General features: G+C 31.4%; 1 long non-coding RNA gene across 1 annotated transcript in view; it reads left to right on the forward strand.

Moving 5' to 3' along the window:
- The first annotated feature begins 2,397 nt into the window (after positions 1 to 2,397).
- Positions 2,398 to 16,576, forward strand: part of LOC125671343 (uncharacterized) — a 32,067-nt gene continuing 17,888 nt past the window's right edge. The window contains exons 1-2 of the long non-coding RNA XR_007368621.2: positions 2,398 to 2,777; positions 7,396 to 7,506. This is a non-coding gene — a long non-coding RNA (uncharacterized LOC125671343). The remainder of the gene's footprint in view (positions 2,778 to 7,395; positions 7,507 to 16,576) is intronic.

Genomic DNA, 16,576 nt, shown 5'->3' on the forward strand with positions numbered 1-16,576 from the left:
CTATATATATATATATCTATATCAACAGATGTGGTCACAGCGGAAAATTAAAATAAAACGTAGTATTCCAGCCAACAAAGAAAAAAAAAACCTCAACCGAAATCTATTTTCTATTTAGTTTATGTTGAAAATTCACAGTAATTGAACATAAAAATCACCCTAGAACTTTCCTTAAGCTGTCAATTTTAAACGTCAAATCGTCATATCTTTCATTATTTTTCAAACGGTCAGTTAGTGCAAAGAGAAAGGAAATATCCAAAAGGGATTCGAAAGATAAACAAATGTCCCCATGCACAGTTAGGTGGTAAGCACCATTCTGTTTCTTTTTACGTTGAATTAACAAACAGAACAAGTTTACATTTCCGCGAAAGATTTGTTTTATTTTTCTAGATTATCTAAAAATCGCGTTTTCCTGTGTTTTTTATAAATAAATAAACACTGCGAATTATTACGAAAATATGTGTAAACTCCCGCTGTTTGCCTCTGTCGTAAACTTTTGCCATATGCATTCGATTCAAGATATTCGGCGCGAAACACCGCGCAGTCAAACAATATCATTCTTAATTAGCAATCGATTAAGTTGCTATCCGATTCACTTAATGTCAAGTGCAGAAAATACCTGTTAATTTAAAAGAAAAACGTTACAGCCAATCTTCGTCTCAGGATTACCAATACATGTATTTCTAAACGAGAGCTATAAAACTCCCATTTTCTTTACGTTAATAATCATTATTCCATTTTTGGTTGATAAACCACCTTCTCGAGGGCAGACAGTTTTTCATGCCTTTTGTCGTCTTTCATTTACAATCATCAGCATTTGATTTTAATGAAAGTGGGCCAGACTGCATAATATGGGATACTAACTACATGTATTTATTGTTCTAGTTTCCGGTTTGCCTTGAAATTTCATTATTTTGTATACATGTATGTTACATCGTCAATTAAGAATAAATGACATCTTCAATCCATTCCGTATTGTGTTATATCTGTTTTGATTAGGAAATCCAGGTTAAGCCGACTTGGCAAGGGTTTAAGACTTGAGAACATAGATCATACCATTTTCAATATTTTATACACGCACACATTTATACAGAATTTATTAATTATTGTATAATTTTGAAGATATTTATAAAGTTTAAAAACTTTAGGGAGAGGGCCTACATAGGCTAAGCCTGTTGCCCAATCCTGTTGAGTTTCTCAATAAGATATGTTTAAATTAAACTTTAAAAACAAAATTATAATTCGTAAATCTGACATATTCTAAAATATACTGCGAGACACTGAATTGATAACTGAAAAACGAAGATTGTTGTAATAAAGAAGGAAAGGCACCAACATTGTCCTTTGAAGATTTCTATGGTGTGAACATAGTAAGAGTAAATATTCGGCATAGTAAGGGAGATTTAAACAAGTGTTAATACAGTAAAACCACAGTGAAGAGATATAAAACTAACACCACACCCCCAAATATTGAGCAATAAACAAAATAGATAAAAATTGAATGAGACACAATCGTGATACCAGATTGTAACTTCTTGCCTTATAAATGCCTCCATTCTTGCATCGTTGACAGTATCTTGTATAACATACGGATTGAATTACTGATATCTTGCAATCTGCAATTACAGGTTACCAATTTTCACTTTTTTTATCTACTTGATTCATAAATCAGTAATTCTATTCTTGAATTCTCCCAGTGACCTATTTGCATATTTTGTGCAGCAAGTGCGAATTGTCCTGTTCTACAATAAAATAAAATAAAAATAAAATCATGAAGAAAAAAATCAGCATGAAGTCTATTCATATCATGAAGCATTCTTTACGTGAGTGCTCTATTGTCGAGCAAACGTGTTCGTATTCAGTGTGCAATTACTTTTCCTTAATGTCCATAGACACCTTCATGTGGTCAGGTACATATCAGAAATTTTCTCCTCAGTTGTTCTCGCTTGAAGGTATCTATGGAGAGAAACGGTCGTGTTTCATTTTAAAGTTTCATAAAAGTTTTATCTAGAATTTGTTTTCTCTTGGATTAGGATTCGTCTCCTCTTTCCTTCTCTACATGTAAAACTCTATCTCGATGTGTCCCCGTGACCTTCAGAGCTTGTCTGCGCCTTCGCTAACGATACCGAAATTCGGGCCATACGAGGGGGTATTTCGCGACTCTGCGCTGTTCTGTTTACCCCGTGGTGTGATACAATTAGAATCCATTATACAGTAGCCCGAGATAACCGTTGCTTTTCCCGCTTTTTAAATCTCTAGCCATGAAAACAGACGATTCAATTGCTATAAGTCTGTCTGCATATTAAATTGCCTTGTTTTTCCAACAAATTTCTCTGTCTTAAATCTGTATCTCACTGAGACAAACAGAACTTGTTGAATAGTTGTAATATAGTATTTGTTCTGCCTAAAGGACAACCGTCAGAAGTCTTTATCCCGGGCTTAAGGCGAACCAATAGCAATTTTTGATCATACGTTAGATATAGGTTTGGCTTGATGCAGTAATTCTTTTTCACGTCCATACCACTGGAATTATATCATGCTAATTGAGGTAAATCCATTAAGACACGAGTTTTGTGCTTCAAACCTGGTTTTGTTCGCTCAGCGGAGTTTCATATCCCCTTTAATCCTTTCACCGCCATTTTGAATCGAATGACATTGTACGAGGCCCTGGTTTCCTTGTTAGTTTTGCGCCAAAGAGAGCCTACGAAAGTCTTGTTTTTATGTAAAATCGTGCCTTTTCCCGTAATTATTTGGGAAGGAAATATGATTTTTCAAGGGTAAGTTTTATATTTGATCATTAAGACTAACACTCATTGTCACTGAAAATCATTTTTAGATACATTGTAACAACAGAATGGAGACATCTCATATGCCATTGCCCAGATTCATATAACAGAATTTCAAAAGCTACTAAAACCATGTTTTTGTCATTGTTGACCTTAATTAGATTCGGGGGATAAAACAAATATGAAATGGACCCATTTAAAAAAAAATCCAGCACGAATACTGAAATAAACTTACAGAATAAAAGTTTGTTTATATTTTTCACTATGTGCCGTATATATTTTAGCTATACAAATGATTAAAATGTTACATTTTTGGGTTCTAAATTCGAGAATTAAACTTATATTTCTAGAAAAACATTGAAAATATATATAGCCAAACGCAAACAAAATTAATGAAAAATAAGATTATATATATATATATATTTATTTATTTATCTTGCATTTTCTATGTAAAGGGATATATATATTATAAGATGATATTTCATTCAAATAAACATTGAAATCAACATAAATAACTTATTTCTATCTTTAACCGGAACATTCTTAATCCACCTTATGAGTTTCGAAATTAACGAATTCTTGAAAGCTAATGACCAAAACTATTTCTCATTAACTCATCAAAATTTTGAATAATTTAATCCATCTTTCTTCGTTATTTTTTTTGTCATTAGATTAAGCCAATTTCTGCGTTTTTACTTCATAAGTGAAGAGTTTTAGCTCTCAGACGCCATCTTGGGAAACGAGAAATTTTGGTCAAAATAAATCAATATTGCTGACTGGTGATCTCAAGTGTTTTCAGATTGAAAGGTAGTTAATATTTCGTTGTTTATCCAATATTAAACACTAATATCCACATCATGAATAATCAAGAAGTGCGGTGCTTGTTTAGATTTCGTTACATTTACGCATGCTTTTCTTTGTTTATTCAAAAAATGCATGAAAAATTAGCTGAAGTAGTATATTGCTGAAATGTCTTTCATTTGATTTTTTTAATGAACATAAATCTTATATTGTACGAATGTCAAGTAAAGAATGTCCTTAAAATTTTAGGATCAGGTTTATCAAAATAATTGTGACCTCATGGGAAATGGTAGACGAACAAATTGCAATTTAGGTGTCTGTAATCGCGACCCGTAAACCTAGTTATTCAAATTCCACCGTGTAATTGTGTGTAAAAGTTTCAAATACAAATAATTGTGATTAAAGCGTAAAAAAAAAACATATTAAAACTTGAAAAACAAGTTTAGTATTTTTCTACTAAATTGAAATCAAGAGTATAATTTTGGAAATATTTTTTTAACACTGGTAATATCAGTTAGGATGAAAAATATTTGGAGTATCGTTTACATCTTTATTTCATTTTCTTAGTTAGTAATATGAAGTTATTTAATAAAAAAAAACTAATTAAGAAATTTTCAAATATAGTTGCGAGAATTATATTTAAAAATGATGGTTAAAATTATTTACATTTTTGTGGCAAAAATTATAAAGAATACGAGTGAAACCTCTGTTCATAAAAAAAAACACCAACTGTTGTATAATATTTAGAATTCAAAATAAAATCTATGCATTATTAAACCTGCAAAAAAATCTGGAAAAAATCCTTTCTTTTGAGGCAAATCTACTATTTTTTAAAATTAAAATCACTCTTTTTATTAACTCCGCAGTTATATGCAGTTCCTAAAATTACAGAAACTAAAAATATGTCCGCGATCTCGATCGGTTGTATTTCTAGAGTTACAGAATAATTATTAAGCTATATTCAGAAGCAGGAAAACTAATCTATTGAATAATTTGACGAAACGATAATATTTATAACTTGGTAAATTGGACATTCGGAATACTCTATCGATATTGTCAATGAAGTCCGAATGATTTGTAATGTCAATTATTGTCGAGAATAACTGATTTACGACCCGGCTTCCATTGATTTTCGTTGACCTGTTGTGTATACATTTCACGTTATGAGTGTTAAACACAAAAACGCAAGCAAATAAAAAGTATTTCAAAAAACCATCTACAAGATTGCTTGTTACGAAGGGAAAAAATGAAGGGGAAAAAATCATTTTAATGGTTTCATGTGGAACAAAATAAAAAGAAAAAAATCTATTCCATTAAAAGAACAAAAAGGTTAAAGAACATACATAACCATCGATATTTTAAAGAAATATTTGTTGAGGTTAATCCTTGCGCAATTTAATGGATTAAGAGGAATTCAAATGAAAAATTGATTGTAATTTATGATACTGTGTGTTGCGATTAAAGATTGCTGCAAAAACTCTATCAAACAGATAAATTATATAAGACTTTAAATTCTCAGTTAAATTAATGTTTGCATTGGAGTGTGTGTTGAACAAAAATTTGAACAGATCCATTTTAGGTTTTCATAAAGATCACATACTCGTTTTAAATTTCGCCTTCTGTATGTTAAAACTTAGGCAAACAGAGCGGCACGACTTATGTAAACGAATTAATGATATGGTAAGGCATGTATTTAATCAAATGGAGGGCATAATTTACATCTTATTTCTAATCCCTCCCCTTCGCTAAATTTATTGTATCAGTTAATCCACCCGGCAGGAAAAAAGAAATTCCCGCCGGGACGTTGTAGCAGTTTGGAAACCGTGTTTTGTAATACAGTTTCGTCATACACACCTTGCGTATTTTTTTTTTTTTACAAAATGAAATTAGTCGTACGCGAGGAAGGATCCCAAATTCGGTTCCATAAAATCGACTTGTAAGAAGAGGTAATTTATTATTTAGGATCGGAATATTAACAAAAGTTCGTGAAGATAATTTGGTAAATGATACAACATTGAACGCTTATCACTAACATGTAAATATCGCTTTTAAAGATAACTTTTGTTTGAAATGCTTAGATAAGGTCCAAACTCGTGTCGCTAAGGTGTATGTGGTGAATTAAAAATTTGATATAACATTTACATATCTTACACCCAGGCTTGAGTTTATTGCACTTACCTTGCCTAAAAACAAACATTGGATGTACTTTGCTGAACTGTGACCTGTGTATTCAGTGAAAATAAATATATGCTGTGTTAAAACGTGAAAAAATCACGATGAATACTGTAAATTGATTTAGCATTTATGCACATTAAATTATATTAATGGGCATCATTTATCATTTTTCGAAATTCAATTATCGACATTTTCTGGATATCAATCAATAAAAAAAATACAACAAGAGAAAGATAAAACATTGATGTTGTATATGAGAACATGAAAATGTAATTTTAGTGGTTTTATTTGTTAATTTCGTAAAAATTGAAATACACCTTGAAGTGTGAAAATGGTTTATTTTTGTTATTTCAGCGGCCATGATTGTCACGTGACCTACATATCTAGTTACACCTCGTCTCAATACATGAGGTTTTTGGAATTTAAATGTGAAATGTTGCTGAAGCGTATCATCACTTCCACTGAATGCGTAGAGCAAAAATCTGTTGGATGATATTTGAAACCCTCTTTTTAAATTTGGTACATGTACTACTCTCGGGGGTCGGCATTTCAAAAATATTATAAGATACACCAGTAATATATCGGTGCAATGAACACTCATATTTACATATTGCTCTGATGCACTTTCTGTATTCATATTCCTATATGGGACACTATGTACTTTCCCCCCTGCTGGTTCATTGACTCGTGGAAAATATTTACAGATAGCTGCTTTTCCTCAGAGACCAATATTCTGATTTTTCCACATGGGTACTTTTTATCGATTAATTCAACACTCTTTTCTATATCAAATATGTTTTAAACGAAATATTCTCAATGAACTTTTCTTGGGGCATGAATGAGATAATAACAAATATGTAGATTTAGACAAATACTGTGTTACATTGCCAGGATATAAAATTATGATTTAATAACCAAATCTTTATAGAAAATGAGGTATTTTTAGCTTACAGGTAAATGAATATGTATATCAAAATGTAACAGGACCCAAAAAGATTAAGTAACAAGAAATATGTCGGTAGGTATAATGAAAATATTTAAATGAATATTACTTACCTGATCATGTTTGTTAAACCCATTTTCCCTGGGTGACGTTTCTTTAAAGAAGTATATACTAATAAAGAATAGTTATTATGTTCCTTCGTACTCTGTGGGGAACGGTCTCCTCGTGGATCATTTTTCATCATGGGGAGCCCAAGCAAAACCACGACATAACAGAGTAGAGTCTCTGGTTTGTACCGCGGTTACTGACAAACGAGAAAATAACTTCCATTTTTAAGAACGGTGATGACCATTGCAATAGAGGTGATGGTTTAATGATGAAATTTGTCATAAAGATGGCACCGTCATTGGACTCAATAAACAGACGCACATTAAAACAATAAATGAAGGTTAGACCCATGTGATGTTAATCCCCTACCTTGTTCTCGTGTCTTCCTGAGGTCAAAATTTTTCTCTCATCTCTGACAGTCACCTCGATTCAGATTGTGATGTGTCCTTTTTTGGAACCAACGAATGGAAGCTTTTGATCTCTCTTTTCAAATTGCAAACGAGAATGACTTATTTTCTTGAAATAATCTTTTCAAATCTTGAAGAAACGTAATCATGAAATGGAAACATTTACTTATTTCAGCTGAGCGAGTCTAAAGGTCATTGGATTCACCACATCATTCTGGACAATTTTTGAGTGCTGCCTGGTCAGACGCCGTGAACCGTGGGTAGACAACCTTTGAGATGACTACCGGTAAATATTTTTCTTATTATATTCTCCTAAAAAATCATTGTGATTTCTACGAACCTACCGTTAAGTGCGGACATATTTGAAGGAAAATATGCACTCTTACACCGGAAAAATCCTCTTATCTATTGTCAATAAAATTGCAATGCAACATTTTCAGGGAACATGACTGATCTGCAATGAACACTAGCCATATAGCATATCAGGTTAAATTTTGCCTTCTTTGTTACAGGCTTGACCATCTTTATCCACTTTTCGAAACCAATTTTGAAAAAGTTCAAATCACGATATAAAAAGAATTACGAAAATTTAATTATAAAAACAAAATGAAGATTTGAAAGAAAATAAACATGTCAATTCTTTCTTTCAATTTCATGCAACCGGATCCCTGCCCAATGCACATTAAGACCATGTTCAACAAAATCATCTATGAAGGCCAACAAGTTGTATATTACAAAAATAAAAGTATTAAATTCAAATCGCTTGGTTTCTTCATCTGTTCGGATGTTCACATTTTCAAAATAAAAAAATAAAACAACAGGAATTTGTGAGTGGAACAGTATTATTAAGAATAACTACTAAAACAATAGAGAAAATAACCATTCCAATACCTAAAGTTTCTGCAAGAATTAGAATATAATAAGGAAACAGTTCAAATGTGTGACATAGAGGGCGCCATCTGACACGTGATGATAAGTGGGCTCTCAACACGAAAGTTCTATGCAAATGAAGTGAAAAACCTTAAAACGACGTCGTGTGGTGAAACTTAAAAAAAAATAAAGTTCAAGTTTCAAAGAGTCAAACAAGTCTGTTACATGCTGCCTAGAAGAGAGATGAGAAGTCCAAGTTCATCTGTTTAAAGTTCTTGTTTATTTTAGTCATATAGCTCCATGTAATGAAATCCGAAGATGTTGATTTGGTTTAAAATTCAATCAATGCAGACTGTGCTGAAGAGGGCATTGCTGAAATAGTTTAATTGGCCATACGTTTCTGTTTTGAAATACAGACACTAGCATGGTCTCCTCAAGTACAAAAGTTTGAGAGAGAGAAAAACCCAAACAGAAATGACGCATGATGCAATTTATACGGTAATGAGGAATATTACAAACAATAAAATACAATTTGAACGCGGAACAACTTTTCTGTCCAGATCAATAAAAATGGATTAGTTGCTCTTCTTTTCTCAAATTGGTATAAGAAAACCTGGACATAAGGACAAAATATTGCTTCTTATACATTACTATTTGTAAGAGCTGCAAATTTATCATTTCAGAAATGGGTCATTTTTTCCATCGACTCTTAACATACTAATGTTATATGGGGATTAAGATTGTCAGATTTAGCTATTGATGTGGATGCCCAGTCAGTGTCTTTCTTGTTTCTTTCTGCCATTTGGCAATGTTAACGCTTTACAACATAGCCAGTGGACAGAATGTCGGTGATAATCTAACATTAATCTTATTCTCCGCTCAGGCAATCTGTCTGTCTATATCTATATTTGGGTATAAAAAATGGAATGGGTGATTATATAATTACATCAGACATACAAAAATCCAAATGTTTTAAGGGTGGTAAAAAATTGACAAGAAAGCAAGCTTCGCCCCTGAAATTTGCTGTTAATGATATGGATTGGAGCAACTTGACGCACCTTGTTTTATTTCACTTTGTCAAACACCAGGTGTAATTATTTTGACTCTAGGTGTGAAAAAGAAATGTCACAAAAGTTCTGGATGATAGACAAACATAGGAGAAAACATGCTGTCATTTGAATCATTCTAGAGCTCTGAAAGATAAAGAGAATCTATTCATCTATTCATAGGAAATATGCATTGTGCAAAGAAATCCTCCAGTTAATAAGATCCTTTTAAAATCCTATCAAATTATTAAAGTGTTATATATATATATATATATATACTTAGACACGAAAAAGTACATTGCTTAAGGTTTGAGATACAAAGGTACCTTATACCTTAATCATACAATGCTATAGCGAACTATAGTGGACTATAGTAACTATAGTAAATCAGTCAACATTTTTATTATGGTTAAATGTAACATAATGTTTTTTACATATAGCATTAAAAACGTTTTTAATGTTTATTTTAGTGAAGTATTTACTCTAGTAAGATCAATCATAAAAAAAAAATTGACTTAACCTTATTCAAAATATAAAAGTTTTTACTACAGAAAATAGAAACTCAAAAAATTATTCCATAGTAAGTGAAAAACTTTTACTCGAAGTAAACTATGCTTAACTATATACTTTATTGTAAAATTTGTTTTACAATGTAGAAGATTAGCTTTAGAACCAAAGAATGATTTGTTTCAAAGTATCTATATTCCAAAATAAAATTCATTAAACATGTGTGAAATATGCATCATATACTGCAAATAGTTTTCTTTCAAATAATGCCTAGGATTTATGTGTGGTTATATAGGAATCATTTGACGTCCATCTTTTCTTGTCGTCCGTGAAGAAAAAATATAGACACAGTTTATTCATCCGAGACAATCTGAACTATTCTAGCGAGGTCGGATGTACATTTCAGTGATGTCCCATTTAAAAAAGAAATGGTTCTTCTTATTATAAACACACTAGATATTTGTGAAGAAAGTTAACTTTAATATGTACATTTAAAATCTGGATGATGTCTCCTAAATGCGGTCAACATCTTCCACTATATATATATATATATATATATATATATATATATATATATATATATGCTTTTTGTATTCATATGATATTATACATCAAAGCAATCCTGTATAAATAACGATAAAAAATTTAAATAAACGAGAAAGAGAACATCAATTAATCAAACAATATTTACATTAACCCTTTGCTATTTCATTGTAGTTTATTTCACAATAAAAGCACTGTGACGTACGTGTGACAGTTCAACTTGACATGAAAACCTATAGGTATAGAAAATCGAAGTTGAATAACAAAATATGAATCTAAAGAATAAGTTCCAGTTGGTTTGTATCATGTAGGAATACATTTTGTATACCGAGTGATCGGCCTCTACGATTATGCACATTACAACTTGCCTCAATAATTTTATATTGACAATACAACGAATCCAGACATTCTTTTAAAAACTCCTGGAATTGTACAAAACATCTATACTTCATTATTTGAAGAAAAGCTGCTATACATGTATGTACAGGAAAAAATAATCGAAGATTGTGATCTAAAAGACATCAATTTCATCATTCAGGGGTCAAATAATTATTTTACATTGACCCTAAAATAAATAATTATAATCACAACATAAAATCAACGCTGTTTGATATGTAATTAAACAAGTTTAAAAAATCAGTTGTAATCCATCTTTAACATAAATCATAATAATAAAGAGAGAGAGTACGAGTTGTCCTCCCTATTCATCATGTATATTTGATTTAGAGCAACTTATCTGTGGAGTTGTGTGAAACTCTGTTTATTTATATTCAACATTCATATTAACTATCCATATAAATGTCCTTTTTCGTCTCGTTGAATTTCTATTTAATTATACTTGTCTTTCTTTCCGTAATAATCACAACGGACATTTATTCTATTGAATACTTACATAAAGCTGATTTTCGTTTTCAAACATTGCACTGTTTCGAATTTTTCGCAAATATAAATCTTTGACATTAATGATTAATAAACAGCATCAGAACATTAATATAATAAGCCTAAAATGAGGACTTTGCAGTGCTCATTCCACATCTTTATTTGATATATGCTTGAAGATTTTAAAACTAAAAATATAAAAAATTAGATTTCAAACATTTATTGTAAATTTCTAATACACTAATCATTTTATTAATCTGTATTGTAATTTAATGATAATCATGTGATCATTCAGTAAAAATACACATAACTATATCAGTTTCAACAATGAATATTTTCTCATTAACATATGAAATGCCATTAAAAGAAATTGATAATCAGTCATATTTAAAATGCTTTCTTATATCATCACTTTTTTCCAGATAAAATATGTAAAATAAAATAGAAGATATTGAAAAAAGATTTGGAAAAAGTCCTACAACCTTGCTTGAAGTTTGAGCTAACAAGAATATATATCTACACAAGTAATAGTATGATAAAGATAAGAATATTACAATTAGATTGAATATATTCATGTACCAGTTCATTTCTACATAAGGAGTGTTATATCATAGATTATACCCCTGTTGAAGTAAGAAAGTAGTGGCGTATATTCAATAGGCTTCGTCATATATATATATATATATATATATATATATATATATATATAAAGAAAATGCAGTCGTGGCAACATGTAACGTCAAGATTACGACGACAATTTTCAAATTACCACATCTCAAAATTGAAAACTTACAGTGGTTTGGGTATCGACATCAATATTCCAGGGGTGGATGTATTTTAATTATAAGTATGTGTAGCTTAGTTATGGTGCAGTTGTCCGTTGTTCTGAAGACAGACTATAACTAACATGGAAATGTAAAATTTAAGATAGTAGATTATGCACTATTTTTTGTTTTGCTTTTTTTTTCAACTTATTGGTGTTTCACGGATGCTTCTAGCAGATCATGTCAGGAAGGGGTTTGTTCAGATTTGCCCCCGATAACTTTGCACTTTTAATCTCTATTTTTAGTTGCAAATCGTTTTATAGATAATTCAATTTCGTTCTTTCTCATTTGTAAACACGTCTTTTTATAAGAAAAAAATCATCACTTTTAGTTTTTTTGAGCAATATCCATAACAATTACATTATGCTACCTTTAAATGATTTGTGTTGAGATCTGTTTGCATTTAATTTCGAATAAGTGTTGTATTGCATAAATAAGTTGAATAAAGTTTTGATTTTTGATTCTACAAAGCTTTAAAAGGACAAAAATGGCTTGTTTATGAGATTTTCGGGATTCAGCATCACGCATCCTTTGATAACAGTTTTGAGGATTTCGTGTTAATAAACACCATGATAAGATTCTGGACTGTGAAACAAACTAAGTTCAAATATTCGGGTGAAATACAAATTACAAAACAAGTCCTAATTTTACGTGATACAAACAATAGATCTCTTAAAGATAACATAAAGAATAGATGCCTTTAGAAGAAGTTACTGACCTTTCTAATTATATAGCTGTACGAGCCCTAAAACGAATGAGTATGGCCACTTTACAAATGTAATTCAAATGGGTAGTGTATCCTTTTCTTGTAATGAGTGGCTTTGACTTTCCTTTTTCTCTAAAGCTTGTAATCTGTAATCTTTGGGTTTGGTTCTGACTATAAATTGAAGAAACTTGCTTTGAATAATAACATAAAAGTATAAACTTGTTGTCTGTTTTAAATAGTAATCATGAGAAAATAAATTTTTAGGACCATTCATTCGGCGACGACATACATTAAACATATAACTATATCATTTAGTGGGTTCTTGACCTTAAACTCCTTTTCCTTAAGATTGACAACTACATTGGGGGTTTACGTGTTATGGGTATGAGAGTTACAGAGATATTAGTTTTTACATTTATGTAAAAACCATGGTTACAATCACATGTACTAGAAAAAAATACCACATAATGCTCTCCTTGTATTTATGCACAATCATCACCTCTAATCTGAAAAGTCATATAAGAGCTTCAAAAGTACTATAATACACAATTTCATTTCCCAATGTTTTGTCACAACTTTTACTGATTTAATGCATTTTATTTCTTGATAAAAGCACTGTCATTTCACCTTGCATAAAAACATATAATATTATATTGTATGAGTACAAAAACAAAGAAAACGTGTGGCAATATCTGCATAATTGACTTTGCCAATCATACAACTTACTCCAAGCTTCAATTGCTTGTATGCCGACATAATACAATTAAAAAGGAAAGGTGAAGATAACGAACACTGATCAATCCTATAACTACTATAAAGAATACGAAATTAAGTGTAGGGCAAACAATGACCCCTGGATATGCCAGAGATGGGATCAGGTACCTAGGAGGAGTAAGCATCCCCTGTCTTCCCGTCACATCCGCCGTGAGCCCTATATCTTGATCAGCTCAAAATCGGTGTGTGAAGAATGGCCTACCAATTGGTATGAAACATGTCAGAAATCATTTTACCCAATGACAGGTTTTATTGGTAAATTAGATCGTTATAACGACCATAGAATTTGCGAAATGCTAACTTTAAACGAGAGTGTTAAACCCCTGTAACATCAACTTATTTTTCAGTAGCCTGCCTCGATTTAAAAGCTGATCTTACGCAGAACAAGCGTATCGAATCAGTTGAGAGACATAAACACCTTACGCAGGTGAAATAGAATATTTCTACATAAATATGGAAAGTTGACGATGGAAAAGCTGAGGTTACCCCATTTGTTATGTGGTTGAGTTGTTAGTTTGACATAGACATCTATGTTCAATAAAATATCTGAGTATGAAGCAATTGTGGAAAACTCTGTGGTGTCTTTTATTTTGAGTTCACTGGGATATATCGAATCAACATATGAATGAAAATGATTATTGTTAATGGATAAAACGTCGTTACATATGTCTAAAATGATAATTTTTTTAATGTAGAAGTTTTTGAATAAATTCTGCCTCGTAAGAAGATAAAAACAAGTCAGCTAATAAAGGAGCACAATTCGTGCCTATGAAAATCAAACATCTGTTGGAAGGGTTGATCACCAAAGCCTTTGAAAATATCGTGAATGAGAAACTCCAGCATCTTTTTAATAATTTCCAAGAACTTGTTCGTAGAATCAGAGTAATGTTTAGCAAAGCAATTTTATGAATGACTGATAACGAGATATCAATATTTCCTTTTCCCACAGTTATTGAAGAAGCAACCTTCTGTTATGTCAAAAAGTATAGTCGGTGAAGGACTGGAAAATTTACCTTTTGAGCAGAGAGGGATCTTTATTGTGCCCCACTTGCTTTGACATGGGTTCTCGTTTTTTCCGGTCTCATCTAAAGGACCACCTCATTTAGTCGCCTCTTACAACAAGTAGGGTACTGAGGACCCATTCTAACCTGTATCCCCACGGAAATTGACATATTATGGGAAATACTTGTAAAAATAATGTCATAGGAACTCTCAAACAATGCTAAGAGCTTGTTTTACATGCACTACTATCAGCAGTTAGAGATATGGAACAGATCTATATATATAACCACATGTATAGAGTACTTTGCCTTTGCTCAATGAAAGGTCAGGCGAGTATATGCAAACGTGGTACATATGATCAACGACCAAGTGTTAATGACCAGACGTTACCATTATCTCTTGAAGGCAAAAACTATGACAATCCAAATTGGTTGTCGGTATCCTTCCTAAAAACAAAATACAAAAACAGGATCAAAAGACCTGTATCCGAACCCTCAACAATATATACTAGCTGATATTATCCAACGGCCTGTAGTCTCCAATTAAAGTCATTGATGTTAACATTTAATAGTGCAAGCATCACATAATCACCCAGTATCTGTCTATTCTAATCACACCATCCCCTGTAAAAACTCCTACCTATAGTATATCACAAATCTAGAAAAGAGATAAAATGACATTCACGGAAAAGTACTTTTTAAAATTAACTTTGAGGCCTATGGAGCTTAATTGTACCACTTACTGATATGAATTATATCCTCTTTCCGTTTCCTCGATGGTGAACAACACTGCAGTTTCAACTAATACAAACTGAAATGTGTAATTTCATTTCACTGATACCTGTAATAGGTCATTAAAAACTTAAATGAAAGAAAGCATTCTTCCAACACCATTTTTTTTTTTATCAATCTGTGATGGTCTTTAATTTGAATCTGATTTTATTAATAGCGGTGCATGTCTTCTACGTGTTATGCAACATAGCACAGACTAATTTCTGGAACACTTCCAGTTGAAATCCTATGCCATTCAATTGCTGTATCATCAATGCAGTTGCTATCATTCAACAGAGTCCTTTGACATTAAACAATTTGCACATTGAACCTTATTATCTAAAACAATGTAAAGCGTCAAAGGGGAACAGAGAGACATAATTTAGAGAAAAGGTCGTTTAAAAACTGTTTAAAACACAGATATTGCCGAGTTTCGTTTTTCTTCAATCTTATATTTACTAAGTTTTTGAAAGCATTTCCCTTTCGTCATTTATTTTATATGTATGTTTTAAACATTTATTTTGCATGTACATTAATAACTGTATGCCGTTTAACGTTATTGATATATTTATGTCCGTAAATACATGAACTTCATTATAATGAATATATATATATATATATATATATATATATATATATATATATATACCATGTTTCAAATGCTTAAATTATGGCTTAAACATTCGCAAATAATTCAGTATCCTAACCTATTATGTTGCTTAAAATATGCAACATACATTTATACTGTTATAACATTATATTGTGATATTTACACCTCCATTAACCCATTGCATAACATATCTGACGTGTCTTCTTCTACAATTTATAATGTATGAGAACACCAGATTCTGATGATATTTCTATACTATGTTTGTTTCAATAATGATACTTAAAAGGTGAAGATAACAAGCAGTGATCAATCTCATAATTCCTATAAGGAATACAAAATTAAGACTTGGGCAAACACGAACCTATAGATATAGATGTACCAGGGATGGGATCAGGTGTCTAGGAGGAGTAAGCATCCGTTGTTGACCGGTGCAACCCGAATTATTTTTTACCGGTAGGAGAAAAATAAATATTGTTCGTATACTTGCGTGTACACATCCCTGTATGGGAATTTGCCTGTGTACCTGTTGGTACAGATAAACCAAATCCTCATGCACCCCGCTTATCCAATAGAAACAAAATAAAACCATTATAATTATATATTTATATATGTTGTCTATAAATGAGATAAGATGTTATTTATGCATTTTTCTTCAAGAACTTAAAAGAGCTTTCAACATTTTGATTACGTTAATGTTTTGGTGCCAATGAATTATGAATGGAATTCGTCTTTATGACGTGCAGGTTACGAAGAAAAGAAGGCGCACCTTATATAGCTTACTAGTAACGTAGAGGATGTTTGGGAGAATTGTTTTAGTTAACATAG

Source organism: Ostrea edulis, chromosome 4 (genome assembly GCF_947568905.1).
Source record: "Ostrea edulis chromosome 4, xbOstEdul1.1, whole genome shotgun sequence".
Taxonomy (NCBI): domain Eukaryota; kingdom Metazoa; phylum Mollusca; class Bivalvia; order Ostreida; family Ostreidae; genus Ostrea; species Ostrea edulis.